The sequence below is a fragment of the Sorghum bicolor genome, chromosome 5 (genome assembly GCF_000003195.3).
Source record: "Sorghum bicolor cultivar BTx623 chromosome 5, Sorghum_bicolor_NCBIv3, whole genome shotgun sequence".
Lineage (NCBI taxonomy): Eukaryota > Viridiplantae > Streptophyta > Magnoliopsida > Poales > Poaceae > Sorghum > Sorghum bicolor.
The window spans coordinates 41,710,825-41,727,624 of record NC_012874.2 but is presented as its reverse complement, the minus strand read 5'-3'; the positions used below and the strand labels follow the sequence as shown (position 1 = coordinate 41,727,624).

At 39.9% G+C, this 16,800-nt stretch overlaps 2 long non-coding RNA genes across 2 annotated transcripts; both read left to right on the top strand.

Annotated features, from left to right (window-relative positions):
* Nucleotides 3,882-5,419, top strand: LOC110436025. Its single transcript, XR_002453723.1, has 3 exons — nucleotides 3,882-4,293; nucleotides 4,387-4,477; nucleotides 4,557-5,419. It is a non-coding gene; the product is annotated as an uncharacterized LOC110436025 (long non-coding RNA).
* Nucleotides 14,044-16,273, top strand: LOC110435775. Its single transcript, XR_002453632.1, has 3 exons — nucleotides 14,044-15,046; nucleotides 15,452-15,511; nucleotides 16,134-16,273. It is a non-coding gene; the product is annotated as an uncharacterized LOC110435775 (long non-coding RNA).

Below are 16,800 nucleotides of genomic sequence, written 5' to 3'. Positions count from 1 at the left end.
ATTTGGGAAAAGTTCTATAATAAAGCTGTAGGTCATTAGATAAGCTTTCCAACGATGGAAACTACAACTTTATCGGATTATTAGGACTTGAGTTATGACATCTACAAGTTGCTGTTGCTGCACAAATTCAAAATCTGGACAGTTCTAGTTAATTCCTATTTTCAGCCAATTTAACATCAGAATCTGGAAAAGTGGGATATACTGAAGTTGTGGAGGACTTCATAATATTTTCAACCATGTAAGACTCATCCCCATATGATCTAATTAGCTCGAGATATGACTTCTGCAAATTGTTGTATCGATGCTGAAACATTGTCGGGATGGATATCATGTTGGGCTGTTTTACCTAGGTTTAAACACAGAAACTAAGGAAGCCTTCTATATGAAAGTTGTAGGGATTTTGATAAGGTTTCTAACGGTATAAGCTAAGACCTTATTGGATTAACAGAAAAGGAGTTATGCCTATTTTACTGCGCTGGTGTTTTCATATCGTGAGGAATTTCAGATTACTTGACTTTATTTTCGGTATTAGAAGATCTGATGATAAGAAACCCACCTGAAAGATGGACTAAACTACCCATTTAAGCCCCTAGTTTACCTTTTCTAAGGGGGGTAGTCTTATCAAAGGAGTTACAAGGAGAAGTATTGGTTAATGTTGGATCATCGATAAGGACCTCAAGTGTTTGATGAATCTGGTTTTTGATGCAAGAAGTAGTTCCGTTGAAGTGTGCTAATATGAATAGAGATATAGGTCAGTACTAGTACTCAAAGCTTGGAAGTGGTGCTTGTGAGAATCAGGTGACAACAAAGTCTACGAAGTTATACATAGAATGGGAGAGCAAAGCAATTCAACTAAGATAGAGGTACACTACTAAATTCGCACATTCTTGCCACACGCCCCTTTGTGCAACGCCTGCAATTGTGTTGTAAAAGGGAGACGTTCTGCAACATTTTCCGATACCGTGGCAATATGTTACTCCTATAGCAACCTCTATTTTTAAACCGTGGCAACAGGTTTGCACTTTTACCATGCTGACATTTCGTGGTATTAGTGCTGATCAGCGTTGCAACTATCTGATGCTCTTGCAACCATTAGGTATAGAGTTGCTATTGAGGGACTGTATGGCCACGTTTTTGGAGCGTTGCAAGCTTGCTCAGGACCATTGCAATTAGGCTGTTGGTTATTGCAACTTAATAAAGAAACTGTTGCGATATAAGCTATAATTGCCACACTTTTGGGTCGTTGTAATAAGAACTCGTGCCCATTGCAATAGGTACTTGTTAAATGCAACGCAAGTGTTCTAGGCAAGGCAAAAGTGTGTCATTTTGCCATGAATCTGTTTGGCTGCAAATAAATCACGGCGGTCGTTTGGTATATTACTATAGGAAAATTAAAATGGTCCAGCTGGCCCATCATCAACCCTGCGTGACCTAGCCTTTCTCCTACGTCATTGGCGGCGCCTCTCGCAGCTTGACGCTACTCCATCAATTGAGATATCGATCAATAGGAGGGCATCTACTCCAGCGCCGTGAGGACAAGGATCGAACATCATTACTGATAATTTGCAAGTGGACGCCGGTGATCAACGTCCCGTGGCAACAAAACTAGGTGCGTGCAGGGCCGCACTTGATCTTAATGCTTTCCATAATTATTGGTTTGTAATATAATCTTGGATTATATATATTTGTGATGAAGTTGTACATATATATGTCATAATTCGTTTTGCACATTTTTTGCTAGGAGAAGAAGATAATGTCACGGCAATATGGTACAAGTTGGATGCGAATGGACCGGTCAGATCCTATTTGGCAAGAGAAGTTCATCAAATTTCTGGACACCATATTTGTTGGGACAACTACTGCAAAGTGTCCTTGCGCTAGATGCCGTTGCATGGTCTACAGAACCCGACGTGATATTCACCGTCATGTTCTGTCCAATCGGTTTGATGAGGGTTTCATCAAAGAAGGAGAACAAAATGTCCTGCTTGGGGGATCAGTAGACGTTGACGATGATGGTGAAGGAGAAGCAGGTAATAATGATCTTGAAAGTGGCAAGGAGTTGATTGGAGCATTAATCAGGGGTAGTATACATGGGGACATCATCCAAGGTGTAGATGAAGAGCCAAATGAGTGTGCCAACAAGTTCTATAGATTACTAGAGGAGGCAAGACAGGAATTGTATCCAGGCTACAAGGAGGCCACTAAGGTTTCTTTTATTGTCAGATTGTTTCAGATTAAGTGCATGTATGGTATGAGTAACGCTTGCTTGAGGAGCATCCTACATCTGTTCTCACTTGTGCTACCTGAAGGCCACTATGTCCCAAACACTTTGGAGAAAGTGCAAAGTGTAGTTCGAGAACTTGGTCTGGACTATGACAAGATACACGCTTGTGAGAATGATTGTGTATTATTCTGGAAGGAAACTAAAAAAATAGACAATTGTCCAGTATGTGGGCAGTCTAGGTGGAAGGATGATGTAGGTGGTGCAAAGGGTGACGATACTAGTGACACCAGTGATACACCAAAGAAGCGATTTCCACGTAAGATCCTATGTTATTTCCCTCTAATTCCTCTGTTGCAGAGACTATATATGTGGGAGACCACGTTAACAGAGATGAGATGGCACAAGGAACAATTGCCTAGTGATGTCAGAATGCGTCACCCAGTAGACTCACCGGCATGGAAGCACGTGCATGAGAAATACAAGTGGTTTTCAAAAGATCCTCGTAATGTTAGGCTTGCTCTAGCATCAGATGGATTCAACCCATTCGGGATGATAAGCACAACATACACAGTTTGGCCTGTAATCATAATCCCATACAATTTGCCGCCTTGGTTGTGTATGAAACAACCTTATTGGATGATGTCGATGTTGGTTCCAGGACCCAAGTCTCCTGGAAACAATATTGATGTGTACTTTCGTCCCCTTGTAGATGAGCTAAAGGAGCTGTGGGAACAAGGTGTTGAAACATGGGATGCGAAGGTAAAGTAGAATTTTACGCTTCATGCTCTTTTACTTTGGATAATCAATGATTTTCCAGCATATGCAATGTTATCTGGTTGGAGCACCAAAGGGAAGTTTGCATGTCCATATTGCAACAAGGACACAGATTTCTTGTGGTTGTAATATGGGTCCAAGCATTGCTACATGGGGCATCGACGCTTTTTGCCACCAACACATAAGTGGCGTAGGAACAAGGTAAGCTTTAATAATAGAACAGAATTGAGGGAGGCTCCTCAGCCATTGACTGGCCAACAAGTGAGGCAACAATTTGAATCTTTTGAGGAAGTGGTCTTTGGGAAAGGCTCGAGAAATAGGAAGCAACGTGAAGAAGAAACTAGATGGCACAATTGGAGGAAGAAGAGTATTTTCTTTGAATTGCCTTATTGGGACTCATTGCTTATAAGGCATAATTTGGATGTGATGCACATTGAGAAGAACATCAGTGATAGCATTTTGGGAACTTTGCTTCAAATTGAAGGTAAATATAAGGACAGTGACAAGGCCCGGCTAGACATGCAAAGTATTGGTATGTGGAAGGATCAACATCTTGTGATGGGGAATACTAAATATAATACGCCACCGGCTTTGTACACATTATCCAAAGATCAGAAGGAAATGTTATGCACCTTTCTAGAAGGTGTGAAGATGCCTGAAGGTTGCAAAGTTTCCGGACTAAAAACCCACGACCACCATGTTATTCTACAGAAGTTGTTACCTTTGATTGTACGCAACATTTTGCCAGAAGATGTTGTGGTCCCACTCATTGATCTTAGTAGGTTCTTCAATGCAATTTGTTCAAAGGAGCTACTGCCGACAAATCTTGATAAGCTTAGCAGTTCTATCATAGACACTCTTTGTCGCCTTGAGATGTTATTCCCACCTGCATTTTTTGATATCATGATGCATTTGCCGGTTCACTTAGCTGAAGAGGCTAAACTAGGAGGTCCTGTCAGCTTTAGGTGGATGTATCCGGTCGAGAGATATTTACGTACTCTTAAAGGCTATGTGAGTTACAAAGCATATCCTGAAGGCTCGATAGCCGAGGGATATATCTCTGAGGAGTGCTTGACGTTTTGCTCTCGTTTCTTACAGGACGTTGATACCAAATTGAATCAAGCTAATCGTCATGAAAGTTCCGCTGTAAATGAGCCACCATCTGGGCTCAGCGTATTTAGCGATGTTGATTTCAGCAAGAGAGGATCTGTTTTGGAGGTAATTGGTAGAGAAGAGTCATTGAAGATGAGGCACTACATAGCAAGCAACTGTGACGAGGCCAGACAATGGGTTGAGTAAGTACTCATATTTTATGTTACATCAGTATGGCAAGAGTTAAATAAGTATTTTACTAAACACATATTTGAATATGTATTACAATGCACCAGCGAACATTTGGAGGAACTCAGGAAAGATGGTAGCACTAGAAACCTTGATAAACGACACAAGTAACAATTTGTACACTGGTTTAAGGACAAAGTGAGTGGTCAAATAACTATTTTAATTTTATAGTTTCAGGAAATGTGTCATTCACCGGTTCTTGCACTGTGTGTTGCAGATCACCAGGCAAATTAAGGAAGGCAAAATTAGTAACGTCTTATTACAGGTACTTGCTAAAGGACCAGATCCTCGAGCCCGTGTGTCCAATAGATGCTTTATCAATCGTTTCTTGTTCCGAACAGCTTCTACAGAGAAAAGGCTCAGCACAAGTAATAGTGGCATTTGTGTGAAGGGTGATGGTAGCACCGGTAATATGACATGGTATGGAGTGCTTAAAAAATAATTGCTCTTGAGTTCGAGATGGGAAAAAAAGTTATTTTGTTTGCGTGTGACTGGTACGATGTACCAGCTGCAACTACGAGCAAAGGAAAAGGATTTAAGAAGGATAAGTATGGGATTGTCGACATCGATAGAAGTCGGTATCGATATTCTGGTGACCCCTACATTTTGGCAACACAAGCTGAACTAGTTTTGTACGCTGACATACCAGACAAGCCTCATTGGTGTTCTGTTATCGCAATGAAGCCTAGAAATTTGTTTGCCATGCCAGAATCAAGTACAATAGATGACAGTGACATGGATATATCTTTGTTCGAAGTGGGTGTGCAAGACATGTGTGACGACGTACGCCAACATATGGATGTGTCTAGTTGGAGGAGACCAGGAGTGGAAGGCTCTAGTGGACATGCAAGTGCTATTAGATTTGCGATTGCCCAATGTGTTCCTGAACCAGATCAAGCAACAATTCTTGATGCAGAGGACGACGACGATGATGAAACATAAATTGATGATGGAGTCATTGCACCAGCTTCAAGTGTTGGTGATCCCGAGGACGACTATTTCTTTGTTTAAGAGTATTATATGAGTACTTATTTTGTTTGTGTAACCTGTTTGACCGCATGTCTACATAATTATATAAACTGCTGCAATATAAGTTTCATCCTCTTCGTGAGCTTGAGATTGCATCTTCTTTATTTATACTGTATTAATATATGTTTCATCCTTTATGTATATGTAGTGAACCATAGTTCATATGGGGAATAAGGGAAGGATGATGGCACCAGGGGGTTGCCTGGTAGCCCAGCAAGGGGATGAGATTGAAGACTAACAGCATAGGTGAGATCTGAAAATAGAGCAGGACTTAACAGTGTACTTGATTACACCAGCCAACAAGGAGGACTTAACAGTTTACTTGATTACACCCACCAGCCAACAACCAGTACTTCACTGATTACACCAAAAGCATATATCTAAGGTTATATACAGACCACCAACTTCATTCTTCACTTGTCGTCCCTTGCATCGCTGGAGGAGTCGGAAGATTCCGGTCACGCCGGCTTAAAGTACTTGCGCTTGAGGAGGACACGAATATTCTCGCATTTCTTCTTGATCTGTCAATTCACAAGGGGACAAGTTAGCATATGTATAATTGAAATTTAGGAATCGTAAGGTAGAGAAGTCATATATTACCTCCCTGTTCAACGCGATCGGCCAATCTTCTATATATACCATAGATGAATTCACAGCATCCCCAAAACCAGACTTTGAATCATTTCATACTATATATACTCAATCTTGAAAAGATTAAGCATGAATGATTGCAAGTTCTAAATTAATCTCATTCAATTCGAAACAGATGCTAAAACCATATCATACTATAGATGAATTCACAACATCCCCAAAACCAGACTTTGAATCATTTCATACTATATATACTCAATCTTGAAAAGATTAAGCATGAATGATTGCAAGTTCTAAATTAATCTCATTCAATTCGAAACATATGCTAAAACCATATCATACTATAGATGAATTCATAGCATCCCAAAACCAGACTTTGAATCATTTCATACTATATATACTCAATCTTGAAAAGATTAAGCATGAATGATTGCAAGTTCTAAATTAATCTCATTCAATTTGAAACAGAATTAGAATCCCTGTCAACTATATATGAACTCAGGAATGATTGCAATTGCCAAATTGGCAGCAGTAATATCCGAACATGAAAAATTAAGTATAACAACGAAATGTCGAGTGTGGAAATAAATTGTTTTGCAACCCGCACTAATCGTTGCTATTGCACCAGTTGCTACGACATGGCCATGTTGCAATTACATGTTCCAGCAACACCTCAAGCATTGTATTAGCTGCTGTTACCACACCAGAAAACGTAGCAACAACACAGATTACAACGCCACAAGTGTTGTGATATAACTACTGCATTTGCAACACTAACCAGAAAAGCGTTGCGACAGCCTCTTGCCACAATTTGTCTTGCAACACCCCACAACGTTTTTCGCGCATTGCCATTCCGGTTATTACAAAGTTTGTGGCGCTTTTGCCATAGTTTAGGCGCGTTGAAATTCTGGGCGAATCTAGTAGTGGTACCAATAGTTGGAACTTAGTGAAGAAACCAACTCCAGATCATGAGACTTGGTACAGTGAATTTAAAAGACTTTGTTACTAAATGGAGCATGACCAGTATGTTCCAGTTGATGGAAGTTCTCATCTAGGAGACGTCATCTTTAAGGATGGACTCAAGGAAGTTAAATATACAAGAGTGGGAAACCACCAAAGGAAAGTGATTGAGACTTAGAGTTTTATAGATATGGCAAGAGGCTATCATAGGTTTGCTAGAGCCAATGTGATCTTGACATAAGAGTGACTAAGAGATTGACTTGGAATGATAAGATTCTATCAGTGGTTCACTGAGGGTGTTATAAAGATTGACAAATAGAGTTCCTCTATCCCATCAAGACCTTAGATGTGCTCTACACAAGAAAAGTAATGGCTTGTGCATGAGTCAACTAAGTAAGTTGGACCACCTGACTCGTGATGTGAAGGTAACCATAGTGGATCATGGAGATACTATCCTCTTGAATGTAGGAGTGATATTTGCGTAGAATGTAAGTATCTAAAGGGCATCTTTAGGAAGATGGATTTGAGCTGGTCACATCATTGATGGATTTCATTGAGTCAAACTTAAACGAGAAAAAGCCTTTGAGAATGCTCAAAGCATAAAAAGTGTGCTAGAGGAGTTCAAATAACACCAAGGATTGCGGAGTTGAGTGTTGAACTGGAGTGATGTCACTAGTACTGTCAAATGAGCTCTACTAATTACTCACTTGGGACCATAGGAACTGCAAAGATTACTTAGAAGATATGTCGTGAGCTTGTGTATTGCAGTATGGTACAAAGAGGTTTACCAGTTGGAGATGTCTGAAAGTTTAGAATGAGTGCATGATGTCTTCCATGTGTCTCAACTTAAAAAGTACTTGCATGTGCCATAAGAGCAGATGTCGTTAGAAGAATTGACTGTTAAATCAGATTTCACATACAAGAGTACCTGGTAAGAATTTTGGAAACAACAGAAAGGGTGACCAGGAGTTGGATTTTGAGGATGTACAAAGTCTAGTGGAATCAGTGCACCAAAGAGGAGGCTTTTTGTAAAAAAGAAGTGGATCTAAGAAAAGCATACCCGCATTGGTTTGAGTAAGCACTAACCGAATCTCGAGGACGAGATTCATTTTAAGGGGGGTAGAATTGTAACACCCCAAAATTTTCAATTTTCCAAAATAGGATAGAATGTTAAATTGTGTATTTTTGTGCCCATGAAATATCGGAAAAATAATATTTTTCTTTTAAATAAAATTTACCATAGGAGGTAGCAACTTGTTTGAGCATTTATGTTTTTGCATTTGATTTATTGTGATGAGTGGTTTTGACTAAAGTTTAAAAGGAATTCAAATTTTGGTTTTGAAAATGTTTTGAAATAGGTTTGTTTTAAAAGAGAAGGGAAACAGAAAATAAAAAGAGAACTCTCCCCTCTGGTTTTGGCCTAAAGGCCCAGAAGCCCCGGCCCAGTCACTTCCCCCCCCCATGGACTGCTTTCTTTTCGCCCTTCCCTCCTTTCTCCTGCGTGGCCCAAAAATTTCCCCGGCCCACTGCTGAGCAGCCCAGCGGCAACGCCTTTCCCCTCTGCTACAGCCGCTGACAAGCGGGACCCGCGCCCTGAGTCACAGACAAGTGGGGCCCACCTGTCAGGGCCTTCTTCCACCTCATGACGGAGGTGGACTCCACCGAGAGTTCTAATCCGCCGCGCGGATTTCATGCGCTCGGTGTATTCCGCACGGCTAGGAGCCCTCTTAAATAGCGCCCTCGACCTCGCCGAACTCCCCCACCCCAAACCCTGGCACAGATACTTGCCTAGCCAAGCTGCCGCCACCGTCGAAAAGGATTGAGATCGCCGCCGTGGGTGAAGTCTAGATTCATCGCGCCTTTGCCCCCGTAAGTTCCTTGCAGAGTTTCGCTTTGTCCTTGTGAAGCTTCCAAGCCCCTCCCCTTGTTCTCTATCGCACTCTACAGCTCTCTCATCGACACAGAACCTTGTAGGAGCCCCGCCGTCTGCCTTCCTCCATCGCGAGCGCGCCCGAGCCTCTCCCCGACATCGGTCTTGCCCTAGGTAAGTTTTCCTTGAGCTCCACTATGTCCCAGTGCTCTTGGTTTATCCTCTAGTGCCCTAGAACGCCCGCTTGGCCAACCCCGACTAAGTCCGGCCATGGCGCCACCGCCGGCACCCCCAACTCTGGCGGGCCACTTCCCTCTCCCTCCCCATGATATAATCTCGGCCATTCACCCAGGATCCGACGGGTTGAGATGGAAGATACCTCTTTGACTGTGAGTTTTGCAAGATAGTCCCCCTGGTTTTTAAAGAGTCAACCCGCGGTCCTTAGCGGATTTCCATAATACATTTTCCAAACCCAAAAGCGTATTCCCGTCCGCTCAGATTCAAAATACGCTTTCTCAAAATTACAGATTTGCCATTGATCCTATTTTACTCATAAAAACTTTGTTTTAACTCCGTTTTGATCCGTTCAAATTGCGTTAGATTCATTTTTGCGTAATCTATAGATTAGTAGCACTGTTATACATGTTTCCAACTTTTTAAATCTGAGCTTAGATTTAATCTATTATATTATTAAAGGAAATCTTATTTAAATCATGACTTCTTCATTTTAGATCCAATTTTTGTGAACATTACGTCTGTGTGATCATAGTGTGAAGTAGATGATCATAGTGTGAAGTAGACTTGTTTTATAAACTTTTCATCTTTATTTTCTGCTGTTGGTGTATTGTTCTAATTATAGGTTTGTTTGCTTTGTATGATTGCCTCTAGACGATTGCTGTTGATGTGATGACTGAGTTTAGACGGTGAGCTTTTACGTGGTGATCAAGAAGCAGTTTGTGGAAGGTTTGGAACTAAAAGAAGGATCTGAGTTTCAAGGCAAGTATAGCATGGGATCATCCTTGTTTCCTAATAAGTTTAATCACACAACTCATATTGCATGTGTCTTTTTGTTAAGGATTTACTAGTATTGATCTTGTACCTTGTCACCTATGGTTTTGCATTGGGTAGCTTATGCTACTGCTCCACTAAACCATGATCTTGTAATTTGATTAATGGAATATGCAATAAACATTAAAAGAGGACTTTTTAGCAACAATGGTATAGAGGGCTGGTGCATTGGCCTATCCTATGGTGCTCTAGTTTCTCTCCATAAGGACATATCTATATATGACCATCAGGGACCTACAGTACATCTGTGAGGGCTACATGGCTCTGGCTTTAGCCCAGTATGAGGACCTTTTCTAACTTGTTAGATGTTACCCGTCTGGCGCAAATGGGAATAGCAGATCGTGGATTCCTGCGGGTGAATCATATGGACTGACTAATGAAACCAAGCGGCCCTAACTTATTAGACGAACCTTTGAAAGGCTTCACAGTGAACCCTACCGGCCTTCCTAGGAAGGGGGTTAAGAGATTAGCTACCTCGGTCGAAAGGGTAAATCATGACCCACAATGAAAGTGTACAACCTCTGCAGAGTGTAAAACTAATATATCAGCCGTGCTCACGGTCACGAGCGGCCTAGGACCAATACAGAATAAATGATCACTAATGACAAATCTTTAATGTTATTGTTGGTAATATGTTTTTTGTGCTATTCTTTATTCAGTTTACTTGATCATGAGTTTACTTCGGGAGTTGACAACTTGATGCTACTTATTTGCTGAAATTGTGATAACTAAAAGCTACATGCAGTTAAACCAGTGTCTAGCCTTTGAGCCTCATGAACCCCATGTTATTCTTACTGAGTACGAGATGTACTTATGCTTGCCTTTACATTTTATTTCGATAAAAATCCTGGATGGGTACCAGATTGCTAGTTTGGAGAAGAGTTTAGGCTTGTGCTCAACCAGTCAGTTGTCCCTGTGGATTTGGAGCTTTCGCCTGAAGAACAGAGTGTCTTTCCGTTGTTTGCTATCTAAGGTTATACCTTTTATACTAAGTTCATTATATATAAGCATTGACTATTGATATTACCCTTATTTGTGGCTATATGTGAGATTAGACTTCCTGGGCTCACATATGGTGTGTATCTAGTTTTGCTCTTAAAACCGGGTGCTACATTGGGTTCGTTACATCTTTCTTAACGATGACCCTAATACCCCCGTGATTATAAGCAATAGACTTTCTGAAGAAGAAACATTTCGCTTAATCATAGTCTTAGAAAAACACAGGTCTTAGAATTAACCCTGCTCTTTGTACCTATCGCATTCCTATAGATCCCAATGCCTTACCTTCTAGAGAACTCCAACGTAGCTTAATAATGCGATGAGATAAGTGGTTAAGAAAGAGGTTTTAAAACTGTTACACGCTAGGATTATTTATCCTGTGCCACACATGGAGTGTGTAAGTCATATGCAAGTTGTGCCTAAAAATGGAGGAATGACCATTGTTAGGAACAAGAAGAATGAATTAATTCCACAGAGAACCATAACTAGATGGCGAATGTATGTTGATTACAGAAAACTCAACAAGGCAACAAAGAAAGATCATTTTCCATTGCCCTTCATTCATGAAATATTAGGGCGGTTGGCAAATCAATCATTCTTCAGTTTCCTTGTTGGATATTATGGATATCATCAGATTCCAATCGATTCGAATGATCAAAATAAAACCACCTTTACATGTCCATATGGGACCTATGTTTATCGCAGAATGTCTTTTGGATTATGTAATGCCCATGCTTCTTTTCAATGATGTATGATGTCTATATTCTCTGATATGATTGAGGAAATTATGGAAGTTTTCAAGGATGATTTTTCTTTCTATGGAAAAACTTTTGATGATTGTCTTGAAAACCTAGACAAAGTGCATAGTGCTAGGGCAATAGGATGTTGTCACAACACTTAATCCTTAATTGGGAAAATTGTCATTTTATGGTTAGAGAGGGCATAGTGCTAGGGCATCACTTCTTTGTTTTTGGCAACACCACAAATGTGTTGCAAGCGGCTCTATTTGGTTGCAATAAGTAGCTTTTGCCACCAAATCATAGGCGTTGCAATAAGTTGCATTGCAATAAGTTATTGCAACCATTTCTAGATCGGCGTTGCGAGTGATGTTGTTTCTTGCAACCATAGATGAGTGTTGCCAAGCGTGGCAATAGGATGTTGTCGCAACACTCACTATCATTGCAATAGGAGCACTTGCAACACTAGGCTTCGTTGTAAGAGATGGTTCAATAGCGTTGGGATAAACTTTATTGCCACGATAATATTTGGTTGCCAAATATTTTGTTGCCACGCAATTTCTTCCGTTTCTAGAGTGTTGGCGTTGTTGCCACCATCGCTTTTGTCGTTGCAGCATTACCTATTGCCATGATTTTAATATGTTGTGAGAGATCATATGTTATTGGCACGGTTGCTGGACCGTGACAATAATATTTTTTGCCATGACCTTTTCACCGTTGCTAGAAACCATTCGCTATTGCCACGACTATTGTGCCGTGCCAACAAAATTATTTGCCACACAATTTTATCATTGCTATAGATCTAATGTTATTGCAACGCCAAAAATGCATGTCAATATATGGTTTGTTGCCACATAAATAATCATGTTGCCATAGAGGTAGTAGGCACCATTTTTATTGTAACGGTTGTATAATTTAATTTGTGTTCAATAAATGATCTTTGCAAAAATAGGAAACCATGACAAAAGAGAGTGCACTCACATATATTAATTTATACTCACTCATCATCCAATAGTATGACAATGATTCAAATAGTAGCTAAAATCATAAATGAAGTTCTCTCATTAGTCCAGAAATATTAAAAACATGCAACTAGACTAGACTTCCTAACATCTATGCAGCCATGGAGATGAGTTCTCTATGAGCGCCACATGTTATCGTCTCGCCAATGTTGTTGCTTGATTATGATCCTCCCTCTGAAATCTTGTCTACCTACTGCAAAAAGAGTAAGGCTAAGATGTAAGTAAACTTCTATGTTTAGTACTTCATGCCCAAAATATAAATTCAAAACTTAGGAAATTATATGTGCATGTGAGACAAGAAAAACTCTAGAATCGGCTCATGTACAGCTGTAGACAAACTGTTTAGTGGATTACAAAAATCATAATGTATATAGTACTCTCAATTCTCAAATGAGGACAAGTCCCAACTTTATCCATTCTGGTTAACACATAACCTTCACCTTACAAAAAAAGCCAATGCCATGGCAGATATTGCGAAAGCTACTGGAAAGAGTAATAAGACGTATGAGTTCCACATTTTAGAAATTGCCCACTGTATACAAAAGGTCAAATGAGATTAGCAATATTCAATAAGCTATCATTCAGAGATAATAATATGTCTAATTTCATAATTTCATTTTCTGTCAATATGTATTACCCAAGAACATTGTCTAATTGGGCTAGCAAGAAATTCAGGCTTGCTGATACAAAAAAATTTCCACTAGACTATATGAAACTTCAGACTCGAGTTCCATTAAAGCGCAGATAGGTGCCTATCTTTCTAGAGCAGAACCACACCTAGAACCTACTAATCCTATGCTTAGTAGAACCATATATAACATAAGAAACTAGGAGCATCCATTAACGATTTACAGCACCTTCTACTTCAAGAACTTGTGGTCCTTGGCAAATAAGGCTAGGCATATATATACAATCAGCACATGGGCACATGGCATGAAGTCAAAATATGCAGTAAACATGGAAGCCGCAGGTAAATGTTATCTCAAGGAGAAAGTACTTGAGAGTGTTGTTAGTATATCCATAACCATTCAACCATACACAACAAGATGATTAAGGAGAAAACAAATCAGATATATGTTCTTGGAACCACATACAAGACACTACCAGATTGTGATAGTTCCGTACCATCAGTTTATATCAAAACAACAAGATAAATGCAAGTACATGGCCAATGGACAGCACTAAGCAATTGTGATGGACATAATAGATTGAGTCATGATGAATTGAGCAAAGTAAAATTTGAACATGGTACAGCTCTTACCTTCCCCCTTTTGCTAGATCTTGATTTATTCAACAGCTGTTGTTGAGTGATATATGTCGTTTTTGGTGGCACATTTTCCTTATTTTCGATGAAAAGCTTTTTGCCGACAATAGTAGAATTTTTACTACAATGAGCAGTTGCATCTCTTTGTACTGTGACAACACTTGCAGGCTGAGTCTACAAACAATAATTTTTTTTATCTTGTACAGGTCATGGTATATATGTCAAGACACTTGGAACTAGGTACAATAGTGTCATTACCTGCTCTAAGACATTGTCTTGTTCATGTTCAACAGTCTCATCGCCATCTTGTATGGTTGGTACAGCTTCTGTATTCTCATTGTTTTGTGGTGTACTCTAAACAACAAATATCAAGGTAAAAGATTAGTCATCATAATCATTAGTTTAGCAAGAAGATGAATGCTTAAAAAATCAGAAATATTACTACATTCAGAGTTGCTTCTTTGTGTTGTGCCATCATTTTAGGAGAGTCTACAAGAAATCTGCTAATCTGTGACGGTTTTTTTATGACGGATTCAAAGAACGTCACAGATGGTATGCCACCACCAGTGATACCCATTCTAGTATAGTGGATATCCAGCCCAAAACCCAATACCTACTCGCGTATATAAGCTGCCCATAACCTAATCCATCAAAGATTGCCTCCCCAGTCTCCACCATCCGCCTCTCACCCAAGCGCCGCCACCCCTACCGGTGTCATCCACCTGACTGAGCGCCACCGCCCCCAGCAAGATGAAACCGTACACGCTCCCATCACACTCCAAATCCTCCCCGTCTCTCTCTTGGCTCTCGAGCTCTCTCTTCCTCTACTGGATCTGTGAGGAGGAGCGGGTGAGTGGCAGCAGCGGTGCAAGGGGTGCGCTCTCATAGCGGATCTCATGCATCTTCTCACTTACCCCTGTCGCAGTGGAGGAGGAGCGGCGGCGCACGGCAAAGGGCAGCAGCGCTGTCTCCTTCTTCTCTCCGTGCACCCCCTTGTCAAACCCTCTCTCGACCTGTACTTCTTCTAATCCTCTGGTGTGTGATGTGACAACGGATAAGGTGCTGGATGCGGCACTACTGCGGGCGGCAGCATTGGATGCGGCACTGGATGCGGCACCATCGCACAATAATGAAGCTTCTTCAGTTCCAAGCGTGATGACCTTCACGGTATGAAATTAATTCCTGTATGGATCTGTAGCCTATTTCATTCTCAGTTTGTAATTGGTTTTCAATTTCATTTTGTAATCGATTCAGCAGGGATAGAAAAGGAAAATTTAAATTATAATTTTGTGTGAGTAGCATATCATAATTTTATAGGTTGAAATATACTGCTTAATTAAAAATACTGCTGTTTATTTACCTCTGAAAGTTCAAGTACCAGATGTTGAAATAAATAATCTAGAATATTTGCTCAACATTATAGATCTTGCTCTTCAGTGGTAATCTAGAATATTTGTTTCTATATTTCACGGTTTTCTGCTTTGGGTTAGCAAACAGACACTGCATTCTATGGTTGTGTAGTTTTAGTTCTCTGCATTCCATTGTTAACTAAAATATGTTATCGTGTTGTAGTTACTCTGTTTAACCACGAGCGCAGGATCCAGCCCCATGCTTTCAGGATTGTGGTTTCAGGTCAGCGTGGACTCATTTCCTGTGATGTTCTTTTTGGGCTATAGAGATGAAATGTCAAACTAGCAGTATCAATTTTCCTTTGTGCTCTGCATTATGTCATACTTTAAAAGCTTTAACTTTAGCATAAGCTGTTTGCTTGCCTTGGTTCAGTATAGTACATACAAAAAAATGGTAATGCTGCTATTTGATTGTGCTGTGTATATGCAATTTTGCTGCTTGCTTTAAATTAATTATAAGCCTAAACAATCATTTAGAATTTCAGTTTAGTAAATAATTGCAGTGTCCAACTAATCGACTTGGTGATGCTACTGACACTTTGTGCCACTAAGTGATATAAATTTTACAAACTAGCCATGCTGAAATGTAGTGCACGTAGTTCATATTTAAATGTTAATGGTGTTGGCTTTGCATCTGTCGGCAGCAGCAACTTATTTTTGTAACTCTAAATATGACATTAGTTTACCATCAATAAAAGTAGAAATATATTTTGTGAATGCAACCATTTCAACTGGATATGTTTAAATTGATAGTTGTAGATAACATATTTTAGCTTAGGCAGCAGCTATCTATTAAGTTATCTAAATCACTACTTGATTGAATGTTTCTTTTTTATGGTTTTCAGGAAATCAGTGGATAAACAATATTGGAGAAATGCTTGACGAAGGAGCATCATTCCACTGAGGCGGCTGCATTGCTTATTTGCGGCATAGAGAGACAATTGTTGGCTGTATAAATTAGTCTTGTTTTTAAATTGCTTCATCATCAATGTGTGTGTATATATATATATATATATATATATATATAAACATGTTTGACCAAATGGTTGTAAATCTACAATCGAAAATGCAATAAAGAAATGTCACCGTATTTGTCATTCAATAAATGTGGGATTTCTTACAACAAAAATAGATGGGCTAGATGGTGATATAAACATCCATGTTATGATCCACATAAGCAGTCTAGATGATGTGGCAATTCATCTATGACGGTTTTGAACCATCACAGATAATGGGTTTGGGCTGGGCAAACTAGGCCTTGGGCTCAATTGTGACGGTTTGTGATCGTCACGAATTCTGTTAATCTGTGACGGTTTTGTGAAAATCGTCACGGAGGTTAATCCTTGACGCTCAATAGGTGACGTTCTTTAAAACTGTCACAAATGTTGCATAGTGACAGTTTTTTGATGATCCGTGACGGAAAATTTTCGTCATGGATTAGCAGGTTTCTTGTAGTGTGCTTCATTTCTTCTATTATTTGTTTTTTAGCTTCTTCCAGCTCCTCTTGCATCT